At 38.8% G+C, this 14,249-nt stretch overlaps 1 long non-coding RNA gene across 1 annotated transcript; it reads right to left on the minus strand.

Moving 5' to 3' along the window:
- Window positions 1–3,207: 3,207 nt before the first annotated feature.
- LOC117204541 lies at window positions 3,208–11,886 on the minus strand. The gene is made up of 4 exons (XR_004487106.1): window positions 9,300–11,886; window positions 8,800–8,938; window positions 6,790–8,600; window positions 3,208–4,191 (listed from the first exon to the last, which is right to left on the minus strand). It is a non-coding gene; the product is annotated as an uncharacterized LOC117204541 (long non-coding RNA).
- Window positions 11,887–14,249: the final 2,363 nt, after the last annotated feature.

Raw genomic sequence — 14,249 nt, forward strand, 5'->3', positions numbered from 1 at the left:
GACGTAGCAAAACGTCACATCTTTTTCCTGTTTTACACTTTACTCTACTCGACTATTTTTACGCTCATAAGTAGCAAGCATAAGTACCAATTACATATATGTAACCAGTAAGTAGAAACATACCACATTTTTATCATAATTCTTGTTAACGAAATACATAAATACGAAAGCGAGTCTCATTTATCGATTCTCCGTTTAATAAGTATACGTGTCTATTACCCGTTAATTCCTCTAGGCTTGTTAGCAATCTTTATCTATACCTATGTATAAATAGCAGTTAATCGCGAAGGTATCGAGCGTAACCGTATGCACGATTTAAATTACCCGCCGCGTGAGACAAACTCAACCGCATTCCATATGGAACAAGTTTCACTGAAAAGTTCCTAGAAATATCGTCAGAAGGAAAGGAAAAACTATGGCAAAAACGTAGTAGACGAAGGCAACGCGATGGCGATAAAAATGCAAGAGTGTGCGAAATAACCTGGCAACGATGGTTTGTACCTGGAGAACGATAAGAGATAGAAAAGTAGACGGAATCGGATATCGTATTAGTACTTGTTGGCGTGCGCGATAAAATTTAGCTGGTCGTCACTGGGAATCGGGGGTTGCGCGCGATTCTACGAACGTCACGAGTGGCTTTCGCGCGCAACAGGCGTTCCGTCGCGAATTCCGCAGTAGCGACGATGCAAACGAGCCGTGTGCCCGGTCGCTGCCACATCTCGCCTCAGATTTAGAACAGACAACCTTCAGAACGTTTTCTTTATGAACTCACACCGTCCCGATGCTTCACGAACGAAACGCAGCAATTCGATGAAGCGAGACGTTTATTTGTGTTCGCAATGTTTCACCCTTTCTGTTCTAACCCTTACATTTAACACTAGTTCTGGTCTAACATGATATATCGTAAGCGACTGCAGAAGGAATCTTTTGGAAACAGGTCCATTTTTATTAATTTCTTCATTTCAAATAATTTGGTAGATTCACAAATATAAATTTCCTAAAAATAGGTAATAACTCTGTGAAATTCTGTAAATAGGTAAAGGATGATTTTTGTAATATTCAGTAGGATGCAAGGATATATATTTAATTTCACAAGCAATACAAAGGCAATAGTTTTGTTAACATGGAATTCATTACTGAACGTTTAAATCGATTATTATGTTTTTTGTTTATGGCCTGCGTATTGCGTACTATTCGTAGTTAATGATTATGCGTTTGAATATTGAATATTTTAAAATCGTTCGAAGTTTTCAATATTTCTAAGATTGGAATTATTTCAAAGTTAATTTAATATGTACTTCAGATTTTCGAAAGTCTAGATAAATTTTGAATCTTCAGTCTTTTAAGTTCTGATAATTCTTGAGAATCTTGATAAGTTTGAACGTCTTGAAAGCATGGTATTCGATATTGGGATTGAAATTGTAGATATGAGATATCTAATATCCTACGTTTGGTTTTAAAAGCATTATAAATTGAAATATTTTAAAGGTATTGAATATTATGTTTCTCCATTTGTATAATGAACTATCTTTATATAGAGCTACTGGAATAATAAAATTTTAAATTGTTATTCATCTATTCTTTGCTATAACGAGCGATACTTAATTCTCGAACAAGAATTATTTTATCTTACTAAATTCATTTTATCTGAGAATTGTAATAATATCTTGTAGAAATTCACTTCATAAAATGATATATACAGGGTGGTTGGTAACTGGTGGTACAAGCGGAAAGGGGGTGATTCTACGCGAAAAAAGAAGTCGAAAATATAGAATAACAATTTTTAGTTTGAGGCTTTGTTTTCGAGAAAATCGACTTTGAATTTTCGCTCGGTACGCGTGCGGTACGTTATAACGGATCTCACTGTAGATCGTTGTCTCGATGGAAAAATTAAAAAAAAAAGAAAATAAAAAATTTTTATTCTATATTTTCGACTTCTTTTTTCGTGTAGAACCACCACTTACCAACCACCCTGTATAATTATATCGAACAACGTATCAATAACTAGCTCTTACAATCATTCAAAAAATAATTGTTGCTATCGAAAATTAAAATGTCGATTCTCGTTAAAATTTATCAAAAGTATGACGTGAAACACAGGATGCGGTAATTAAGTCTGATGCAATTAGTTGATCAATTATTGACAATTATTGACAAATAGTTTGAGAAACACTTACTTATCTGATCCACCTAATAGTCCATTTCTACCTGTATTACTTTAAATGGTGTTCTACCGTATCGTAACTTCTCACTGTAGCTCTCAACTTGTCTCCATAAAATGGAGATTTTTTCTTGAAATTTGTTCTCTCTCTTCTGGTAACTCATGTTTACCCAAAGAGAACATTTTGAGGTAGCATGGTTCTTAAGAGAACTGGGTAGGTTAGTAGCGAGCAGCCAAGAGGTTTTTTCTTGCACCATTAGACGCACGCGAATCCGTGTCAAAGTGCCCCCCGGCTAGCAAGAATATCTAATTACTCGGTAAACAAGTAAGTCGCCTTATTCGAGCTCGAAAGAAGCTTCTCCCTTTCTCTCAGTTGGTTTCTTTAGCCAGGTCGTTGCATCTTAGAATCTCGTACGTACAATATCTCGTACTGTAAAGTAAACTCACACTATGGGTATAAATTCGTGATGCAATTGAAACGAGAGAGATTCTATGGTTCGAGTTATGTCGACGGTGCAGAATAATATTTTTTCCTTTAAGGTTCGCATTCGAGGAGAATCGAATTTGAAAATTTCAAAGCATCAAGGAAACGATTAATCATGTAGGATTTTATATTCGTTCAAGATTGCTACCCGATGTACGTATGTAAAAAGCAAGCTATTGAAAGAACTACATTGGCATAGTAAGTTATAATAATTATATACCGATCTCGATAGTTTGCTAATCTAAATACTGCTGAAGAAATTGACGGTGGATTAAATAGGATACCTCGAGAAGTCCAGGTAGGATACTTCAAAATCTGACCGGGCATTCAATAAGTTGACTAAAAATACAAATAAAATGTTGCCTTAACGCAACACTGATCTTCAACCGATTAAGTTTTCATACGTGGCCTAATTCATATGAACGAGGGGTGCACATATACATAGAGGGAGACTTCTAATTTCCTTAACTGTTACGTGAGTTATGTAGCATACCGATTCGGCTTAGGATTTAGTTAACAAGTTGCCAAACTAGATTTTCTAAAAAAACCGAGTATCCAAAGCAATTTTGTTACCCTTCATTTTTGCCTTATTTTTCACTCATACCGCGAATTTATGTTCACGGAATTTATATACATATATATTATTAATTTTTGCCAGTTAAAAATTGAGATTGATTTACATAGATATCTCATTCATACTGTTATGCAGTCTCTATATACATTAGATCATTATATATTTATATAATGTAGTATGTAATATGAAATATATAATGTAAATAAATATATAATATATATATACACTTAAACTTACACTTAACTGTACTCTATTTACTCTATATCTAATTACATAAATTTAATCTTATAATTTAATTGCACACTCCCCCTTTGTCATTCGCACAAGTCCACTCCTCCACTCTTTCTCATACATTCATTCTTTCTTCTAATCTCTACAACTATTCTGGCTCACGCTATATTTTACATGAGATTGAAGAAAATTGTAGATGTACATAGGTATATACATATACATAGAAGGGGAGAAGTTTTAATTTCCTTAACCGTGGCACGGGTCACATATCGATTCGCGTGGATAGGTGGGTCAAAAAGGAGGCCCGCGTATAACGACTCCAATTTCCCGCTGCTCGATAAAGATGTCAAGTATGAATATTCATGACTCTCGCCAGCATTAATGCTGATAATTAGCTGCATTGTGGCATTGGCGGCATTGCGCGATTACGCGGGCTCGTTACAAAGATACAAGCTCTGCTTCTCGTCAAGGGCAGTTTGCACTCTATTTTCTCGGCTTACGATCGTCCGTTCTATTTCGTTTGTTTTTCTCGTCTTTCATTTCTTTTTGTTCTCCGCCTTCTCTTTTTTCTTTTTTTCTTTTCCGTCACGTTGTTCGTTCTTTGTCCCGCGCCCCCTTTAGCCGCGTTTACAATTAACGCTCCCGTTTCGAACAGCTACCGGTACTTGCGCAGCCGGTGTTAAATCTACTCGAGCGTGGCAATTCGTCCGCGATACAGAGCCCAGCTTGATCACCAACCACCTGAAAAGAATGGGAAAGAGTCTATGAAACGTTACGCGACTCTTGCCAAGTATCTTTCGAACGTATAGTCAAGCTACAGTTGCCTTTTACATAAGTTATCATTGGATTGTTTGCGAAATTTGCAAACTGCAATATTTTATAATATGTTTATATATATATATAATATGTTTATATATATTTGTATAATATGCAAACGTATATAAAATATTTAAAATGTAATACTCGTTATAACGTTTAATAGGCGAAATAAATTTCTGCTTAGGTTGCTCGTAAGAATACGGATATGTATATTCGTCGAAACAATTCTTAAGAAACTTTCGTAATATTAAAATACGAATTACGATCTTTATTTCTAATTTCGTATACTCGATCTGTGACTAGTTAGTTCTATTTCGAATGGATTTAATAGAGTGTTCGTTAAGTAAGATAGAAAGATATAAAACAGCTATTTTCTCTCTTTTTCCTGATATTAAAAAGTTACACAATCTGCTATAACTCGCGAGCGATATACTTGTAAAATTAGCGGTGTACCAGATAACATAGGAAATGATATGGAATTATCAACCGGAAATATCTTTCCGACTCGGCTGCAAAGATTCGATAACGTTTTTTTCTTTCGATTTTCACGCGTTCCTTTCCTATTGTAAAATTCATCGCCTTCTTTATATAGAGTTTTATGGCGTTCATAGTCAATTATCATACAATCTTTAAAATTGTGACTCTCATTTCATACCCTTTTCAAAGAAATATTCTGAAAGTTTCAGTTTCGTCAGAGATCAAAATTATTATCGAATGATACATTAATACATACAAGTTCGTGCTATTAGGCCCGGTGCAGACAGGCGACTTTTTCCTGCTACGTTCTCGCTGCGTCATACGTCTGTCCTTGTTTTCCCAGTTAAACATGACGGGGACAGACATACGATGCAGTGAAAATGCAACGTCAAAAAGTCGCTCGTCCGCACCCGGCCTTAGCCTTTACCTCGTAAACGATAGATTTGTAAGAAAAATATTAAATTCATATTTACATTCACGATGCACTGTAAAAAGGTTCGTTAGCAATTTAAGAACATTCATAATTTCTTTAATACGTGCAAGCGAAGAAAAATGAAAGAAGATCTATTCAAACTATTGTATAAAAGATAGTAAAACTTTGTTCTTTCAACTTTGTTCATAAATCTACTATTTGTGAGAAAAACGCGACAAATACTCTGTATATATGAATAATAATATTAACAGTAGTATTTAGAAAAAATTAGAATACGAACAACTTGCATCCGGAAGCCTTAATTTTGGTAATTGCTTAATCGTCACCTTGACGAGCTGCGTCGTGCAATCGCTTGGAAACAGGTTGACGTCGATTAAAAATTAGGTCTGTGTTATGGGAGAGACGCGTTCCAGTGAAACTGGTTACGTCAGAGAGCTCAAGACGCGCATCGACACTGGTGAAAGCACTCGGCGAACGTCGTAGTGCCATTCTAGAAATGCGTCTGTACGATTTCAAAGGTCGGAAAAACGGGTGGCGAGCCGCGTCCTCCTTCGACGGTCGCGTTTCACGCGACCAGATCGCGGTACACACGTGCACGTATACTTTGGCGCCCGTTCTCGGTACTTTTACTTTTACTTTCATCCGGACCCCGACGACACGCTTCGCGAACCAGACAAACCCAAAGGGGACACGAACGCTCGAAATTTCTCTCTCTATAAACAGACTCATCTCGACCCTTTGCTTCGTTAAAAGAGAGTTCTAAAATCGGACAAACGGTCGAGAGTCGAGTTCATTTCGACGAAAATGAAAATGATTTTGCGATCTAACACTATCACCTACGACTAGACTGTGGATGTTTACGCGAATTTACATTTTTGTGAATGCCACTGAGGAGATAAGACTTAAACAAATTCATTTATTTCTAGCGCTAGATATTATAATTAGCCGTATACGAATATTTCAAGTATTTTGTATAGCCTTGTGAATTATGCGTATTCTGTGCATTTTGCCACTTTCAAATTTTCCACAGTTTCCCGACATTTTAACGGATTTATCTTCTTAGCGAATCAACAAATAATACATTTTATCAATTGTTTGAAAATCGACCGACAATGTATTAAAATTTCAAACGCGAAATTCATCGATGTATCTGTTAGTTTGAAACGTTATTGCTTGAGTCAAATATGATACGAGTTTATAAGAATCTATCTGATCTGTATTTTAGAAACTTGAAGTTAGTCCGGCGATAAATAGCTTCACCGGAATGTTTCGTAAATTTTGTTCAAAAATTGTGTCATAACTTGGTTAGGGTTACGTTTATTCTCGTGGATGCCAACATTTCATTGCACATGTATTGGTTATATAAAGGTAACCTTATATATAGTGACGATAAAATAATAATACCCACAGAATGTAGACATTATTTATGAATACGTAATTTTTATTTGTAATTTCTTTTTAATTAAATTACGTGAAAAATAAGCGATACCTTTACTTAGTTAAGCTTTAAAAAAAAAGTGGCCAAATACTTTCCAGTGGTAGTGTAAGAAAATATGACTACGCAATTTTTTCGTATTTTTCCTTCCTCCACGGATCAAAAGCAACCTTACCAGTATCATTCTATCGTCGTAGAATCAAGGTGACAATTTTCGTAATTTTATAACGATCGTATTTCACTCCGAATAGAGTCTTCTCTCGAAAAAATATTACGAGTAACAATGACCATTGTCGTGGATGTCCTCCTGCCCTTGTTAGTCAGAGATAAAGTATTAGTCCCGTAAAAGTTGACTGTCACTTTTACTTCTGCTATGTACCGTTCCGAGTAGTAAAAATGTTATAGAAAAAGGGATTGCAGCTTTCCCGGGGTTTCGTAAGCGTGGCGGCACGTGGCCGGCACGAATTCGTCGCAATCCCTTGTCGAGTGGATGGGGTCAGTTCCTTCAACAATGTATACACCCTTCCCGACAATAGACCACGTCAACATCTACCTGCTGTGTCGAAATTCACTTGTTGCATTTCCGTTAGAGGTTGGGTCCGCTGTTTGCACACAATAAATCACGATTATTCGCACAGTAAGGGGTGCGAAATAGACCTACAGGGCAGAGGTGCAAATTTTATCCAAGGTCCCTTCTTGTTTTTACGCTAGATATTGTTTCCCTTGGAAAATGATAGGAAATAATTTTTGAACATCGTAACAACAATAGGAAACGCGTGTGTTAAGCAAAGTGCAAAGTGCAGGCTTACAAATAGAGCGGAGAACGCGGTACCAGAGGACGAATGGAATTTAAATGTGATACCATTCCAAAAAAGTTGTTCAGTATTCATGAATATTCAAGGCTGTGTCTCCGATACATCGTTTAACCTGCTTTACATATTCTTTAGGTACTACCCTTTTTGCGAGCGCATCGTGCATGCGTTTCGAGACATATAGAACTTCTGTACAAGACATTTCGTAATACAATCTTTTCTACGTGGTTACTTCAAGTGGTTATGTACAATTGATTCTTGTTGCATTAAGCCGTGTAACTACGTTGAAACTAACCATATCTAAAGTGGTTGATTAGTGCGAAAGTATGCTTAGTACACATATTCGAATCTGTGACGATTCAATACCATACGGTTTTGGAAGGAATAATATAATCCTCTGATACCCTGCAAACAGTTATTTCTCATTTCCTGAAGTCTCATTTTCGATATCCGTATTCTTAGTACATTTAATCTTTCGTAGGCAAACCGAGTAGTTGAGAATCTAATTTAAATTTCATTCTACAATTTCTCCAAAAAGAATGTCTATTTTTATTGAGGAATATTTCAAACATTTGGCGTAGTAAAAACATTGATAACTATTTCAGGATAGCTTCAGGATCTTTTCCAAGTCGGAAACAGTAAAATAATAATGTAATAATATAATAATAAATAACAGTAAAAAAAACATTCGGACATAACCAACCCAGTTTGCTTACGGAAGGTTAAATAACATGTAAATTACACGCGTAGCGTGAATGATGGCAAACTTCCTTAATAATTCTTCGCTTCTTTTTACAATATCATCCGGTGACTTCGAAAGCGATCCTCCAATATAGACACGCGACCTTCTTCGCTTTCTTCGGTTCTCTCGTGACTCGTGACTTCGGTTCTCTCCACGGGACTTGGGCTGTATTTTTACTTGTCGTCAGTTTACTTATTTACCCGTGACATCTCAGTCAAATATTCCTTGTTTGTTTATTGCCAGTCTGACCGAGGACACGCGCCTTTTATCCTCGTTGTCCCTATTATGCAACAATCGACAGTGTTGTCCCAACTCTCACCAAGAGCGAAGAAAATCCGGTTTCCTCGCTTTCCTATAGGAATTTATGGCTCGTCCGTCGTTCTACCTGTTGTTAATGGAAAGCCGGATAATTAGTCTCTCTCTCTCGTCTACCTGAGAAAATCCCGTGACGAAATTACGTTGGTTACGTGTGACCGTTGTTTGTCCAAAAAGGTGTCGATTAACATTGCCATTCTATTCTCGTGATTGAGCTGGGATTTATGATAATTAGCGACGGATAATGAGCGTACGGAAGGTGGAATGAGTGAGTCATTAGCGGACTTTACGGATTGAAGAGCAAATGTATACATACGGAATCGTTACTGAGATTATAACTCGCACCAAGCTCCGAATCAACATTTGTTTTTTCCACGATTTCAATTAGATAACGATTTTACGTTTCACGAATTCTGTTTCTCCTGCGTCCCTGTTTTTCTCCGAGTAAATTGATCCTGGAATTAGATAAAAATATTGTTTGTTTTAGTAACGAGAAATTTAAGTTTTGTAGAATCAGAAAATATTTAAATTATAAATTTAGAAAAATAATGCAGCATAATATTTATCCAAGAACAAATGCTTTTTAAAGCTTCTTTAAAAGATTCCGATTTTTAAGAATTAAACAAATATTTGAGATACATACGTACGTGTTTATAAAAAAAAAAAATAAGAGATCGCGTTTATTCAAGAACAAAGTATTATATTCCTTTTCAAATAGAATTCTAGAAATATTTTGAATTACGTTATTCGGTTATTAGAAGACAGCCTTATACTATTTTTGCACCAGTTGTATATTTCATATAAATAAATACGTACCAATCTTTTCCACCAATTTTCTTCGAATAATATAAAGAAACGAGATATCATCGTTGTAATTGTTCCTCGTAATAGTGGTGCCGATTTTACGGTCTGGTTGTTCGTCACTTTTTATACGTGTACCAATTCGGTAGCGTTTGCCGGTGTGTGTTTGATCGTGTGCACGTTATTCTACTGCTATACGTACACTCCCACGCCACGTTAAGACGATGGGTCGTTTCTCCTCCACGGCGGTCGCTATTGAATCGCTTGACCCACTTTGATAAACTCGCATTGGAATAACTCAATAACACCCAAGCCGAGCCAACAACAATAATTATTATTCAACGTCCCCAGCGGGCTACAACACCGGTACAGATACGTTGGCGAATTTATCGGTGCCGAACCTTCATCCCTCGCGACCACGTCACCTTTTACCCTCTTGTATCGTAATCATGGTACGATCGAATTCCGGTTTTTCGAATTCCACTGGTTTTACAAATAAGTTTCAGCTATGCTGCTCATCTTATTAAAGTGCGTTTATTACTTTTAATTGTATGGAATTACATAATTCATTGACAAGACCTAAAATAGTTATAACTAGACTGTAAATGTTTATGTACATTGAAATTTTTATAGACGCAACAATTAAGCATACATTGCAAAGAGAAATTAGGTTTGGTGTTTAAATATTACGACAGGTGTATCGCTTTGCATATTTTCTTATTGCATATATTCTTTCTTATCGTGCTCACTCTTATATTAGTATATCGTCTATATTACGTTATGTTATTGTACAATACAATTTTCCATAATAAAATAAAATTGCATAAACGTTCGCAGTCTAAGTATAACAGATTTATTTCTGTATATGTAATAAATATAACAGATTTATTCTTAATGTGCCCTTTTTAAAGTAATTGTAAAAACCATTTTTTTCTGTAGTACCGTATTACAAATTGTATTATTGGATCGTAAGTCTTCGTGTTATGATCACCGTTACTAAATGTATGCCGTTGGAAATATCCCAGCTCGCATTCCCGGTGTATTAGTAACGGCTATTATTCCGTTATTACCGATTTATTGCGAGTACATATAATTGCAATATAACACGCTTGCATAATTTCATTGTACTTGCAAATGCAAAGCAAGACGTATTTGAATGCGCGCTCGAGTCGCGTCTACGCGGTCCGACTTCGAAAAGTAGACCATATAAGTGTACATATCTCGCATCGCCAAATTGCTTCTCCTAACTTGTGGCGCCCTCCCAATGGTATCAACATCTAAAAGCTTGCCCAAAGGATCGCATATAAGAATTGCTATCCGTACTACTGGGCGCATGCGCGCGACATTCAAAGTAGCCGGGGTGTTAAAATGTTTAGCATCGCGGAAACGTTCGATTTATTCAGCCATGCGCGTTGAATAGGCTGGTGTAATAGTTTTAAGAGAAGGGAACCATCTTTCTAACTTTTGTTTACCTCTATCGATATAGTTTGGTAAATTTACGAGCGTTCGATACGCAAACGACAACGTTCTCCGTTTCTTCGATCGATTTCTTAGGTCACAGATTCGATCTTGGTGGATTTGTAAGCTTATATTGGAAGATCAGATCGTACTTACATAAACGTCGTCAAATAATAGTCGATGAAGCGTGTATAGTCGACGCCGACATTCCTTAAGCTTTCACGAATAACCCTTCAAGGGTATGACCTAATTCCTTAGGAAAATTCATTTACTCGTTGCGCGATACTTTGGCGTCAGCTTAATTTTCAAACGTAATTAAGGATCATTGATTCGAGCGGAAGAGGCGCGCTCACACCTTTTATAATTCCCGCGATCGCCGCACCACGGCGTTGGTCTCGTTTCGATCAGTCGCTAAATTTAGCACTCGGGTAATATTTCTCTGGAACTTGTGCGTGCAAAAATTTCGTTTGAGAATGCAATAATGAGAGGAAGTGACTCGTTTCTTCTCCTCGGCTAAACACTGAAAATAAGAAAACACGATTCACCGTAGTGTTTGGCCGCGGCGTTACACGGATCTCGCGATCAACGCATCGAAATCGAAAGTCTTATCATAGATCGTAAGATACTGGGCGTCCGTGTTTCCATCGATCACCGCGCCTTGGCGCTGATCGCGCTTATCACCGAAATTACCTCTCTCTTTTATACGTCGTACAGTTCTCCCCCCTCCCTTTCTCTTTTTCAATTCGACAACTCGTCCATGTCTCCATATGTCCGTCGATTCGTTCGTTCATTTGTTCGCTCGTACGTTTCTCGTGCCAGTTATGATGAATTCGATTGGGTAATACCGACGCGCCGCGGCGAGGCACGAGAAGTGACGCCACGGGACACGGTCTGTGGTTTTTAATACGCGTCCTACTTTCTGCTATCTTTCCCGGCGTCCGTGCGAGAGAACGAGCGAGCGCCGTCGGGCGAGCGAGCTAGCGCGATCGCGCGTGCATCATCCTTCCCCTCGCCCTTTGTCCCGCATGCCGCCATCCTGTCACTCTCCCTATCACTCTCTCTCTCTTCTTTCTGTTCAACCGCGTACTGCTCGGTACACGTTTGCAACCGAAGAAGCATGATGTGATTGGCGCGTGTCAGGACTTCCCCCTCTTCCCTCTTGCATCCTTCTTCTTTTTCTCGCGACTCATACTTCTGCCACGTTTACGACTTCGCGCCTGTACTTCCCCCCCCTCCACTACACCCTCTTTGCCTCCCTCTACCAGTAACCACGACGCCCTCGAGAGGAACCACGGAGCTACCAGTACGTATGTATGTACCGCGATATTAACAAACAGCACAGAAACGACACGGACAGCGGATAGAGTCGCGTGAACATCGCGAGGCAAAAGAGACGCACGTATCGCTGCCGCGGGGAGAAAGAGGGAGACGGAGAGCGAGAGCGCGAGATAACGCGCGACGCGCGGCACGGCGAGTTGCACAGCTAGAAGGACTGAAATTGAAAGTGGTCGTCCCACTGGCCCACTGACCTGATTACCCACTGACAATGACACGAATCCTTGCCTCCCACCGGGCTCACCCTTCCCCACTATTCCTCCCGCCCTCCTCCCCTACCCTCCTTCCCACCCGCCCTCCCTCCGCACGTCTGTGCGTCCTACTCCCTCGGTCGCGTGTACGTGGACGCAGCAGCGCCTTCTCGCACCTCTCCCGCGCACTCGGCGCAGGCGTCGCGTCGTCCCGCGTTATAGCGCGAATCCGGCGAGGACGCGATGCTTTTTATCTCTTTGAGGGATATATCGATGTGATTGTTACGTGGCGCATGCAAACACAGGGTGCTATTGGAAATAAAGGCCATCCGAGACGCTGCGTGTAAACGCCGCTCCCGAAAGGCGTCAAGGTACGCCTAGACGCGTCTTATCTTCTTCTATACATTTCTTTTTTATTATTATCGTCCTTAGTTTGCGAACACGATGTTGAATGACCAATATGGATAGCACTTATCTAAATGTAGATTTTTAGTAATAAGAATAACGATGAAAAATAAATTCGTGGGGTCGTTAGGTAGATAACAATCGGTGGTAATTGATAAAACGAGGCGAAACCGGTGAAAAGCGGATTGTATCGCGGTTACATCTTAATCGATATTAACTGAGAAAATACTGTAATATAGGTTGGCAAAAGGCGACTCAGATCGTTAGATAAATTTCGATCGGTGCTAACAGGGAAAAGAAGGAGCGGCGTAAAAGAAACGGCCGGTTTCTTTGGCGCGTAAGAAATTGAAAGATCCGAGGGGCAGTTAGAAACTCGTAAAAACGCTCGTAGCCTGTCTTTTTTGTCACCTGTGGATTTCTCAGACTCGGTCGCATTATTACCACGACCGTTACCTCTTGCGCAATCCTCTTCTCCCTCGCGCTCGCCTCGACGAAAGAAACGAACGACACGCGTTACAAAATGATACTCGTTGGTGCTGGACTCGTCGCGTGAATTCGCCCTCGACGCGTTTCAATAACTTTCTAATGATTTATGCAAGCGAATCGCGCCGGCTACGTGAAACGACTGGCTAACGGCGCGACGTTCTCGTGGTTCGAGCGCAGCTCGTCAGCGAACCGTTTCCGTACAACCGTCATAAAATGGAACGCAATTTAAATGCGGCGTAACCTCATTGAGCCGCGCGCCAGCTGATTCTTGAAGTCACTATCACTTGGTCATGGTCCACGATCTAAACCGCATTACACATCCTCTCCAGCCTAGCGTGTTGGTCTTCCCCGTGGCCTGCTTCAATGCCAGCCTCGAACTTTCCTTTTCCCCTACGAATCGGGAGAAGAAGCGAGAATAAAAACCGTGTTCCCGGCGTCCCACGCTTAGCAAGCTCGTATTAAGTCTCATTCCCTTCCAGTTAATTTCCTCGGCATGTTTCCTGTTGGACTCGTCTTACAACATACGTACTTATACGCATAATAACCGGAGTTCACCGAAACTTCCTTTGAATCTCGAACCTTTCTTCTAATAGACTTAAATGGAAATGATTGTCATATCGAAAAATTTCCATTGTTTATTATCATTCGTTGATTTACGATCAGCGATTCCTTTGGTTACTAGTCGCATTACGATCAATTTAATCTTCGCAAGGGCGAATTTGTTAGAACTAAGAGGAGATAATTACTACTGTTCTATTTGTTTAAGATATATCTATTTATATGTGCTAAATGAGAATGAGAATATTGTACAATAATTTTGCATGGGGACAAATACAAACTTTGTAAATAGGAATCGTTGTTATTACAATGGAAACTGTATTGCATCAAAGAATCTATTGCAAATCTACGTTATTTACGTATACCAACAACTTACAATTACACGGAACACAAATAAAAAATGTTAGATGTTCCCAAAAGAAATTTCCACGGTAATTTGTATAGAGCACGCAGCTAAATTCCTATGACATAAAAATAGTGCTTTATCTAATAATATTAATAATAAAATATAATTTATTTAATAATATAATAT

The sequence above is a fragment of the Bombus bifarius genome, unplaced genomic scaffold (genome assembly GCF_011952205.1).
Source record: "Bombus bifarius isolate JDL3187 unplaced genomic scaffold, Bbif_JDL3187 scf7180000007978, whole genome shotgun sequence".
Classification (NCBI taxonomy): domain Eukaryota; kingdom Metazoa; phylum Arthropoda; class Insecta; order Hymenoptera; family Apidae; genus Bombus; species Bombus bifarius.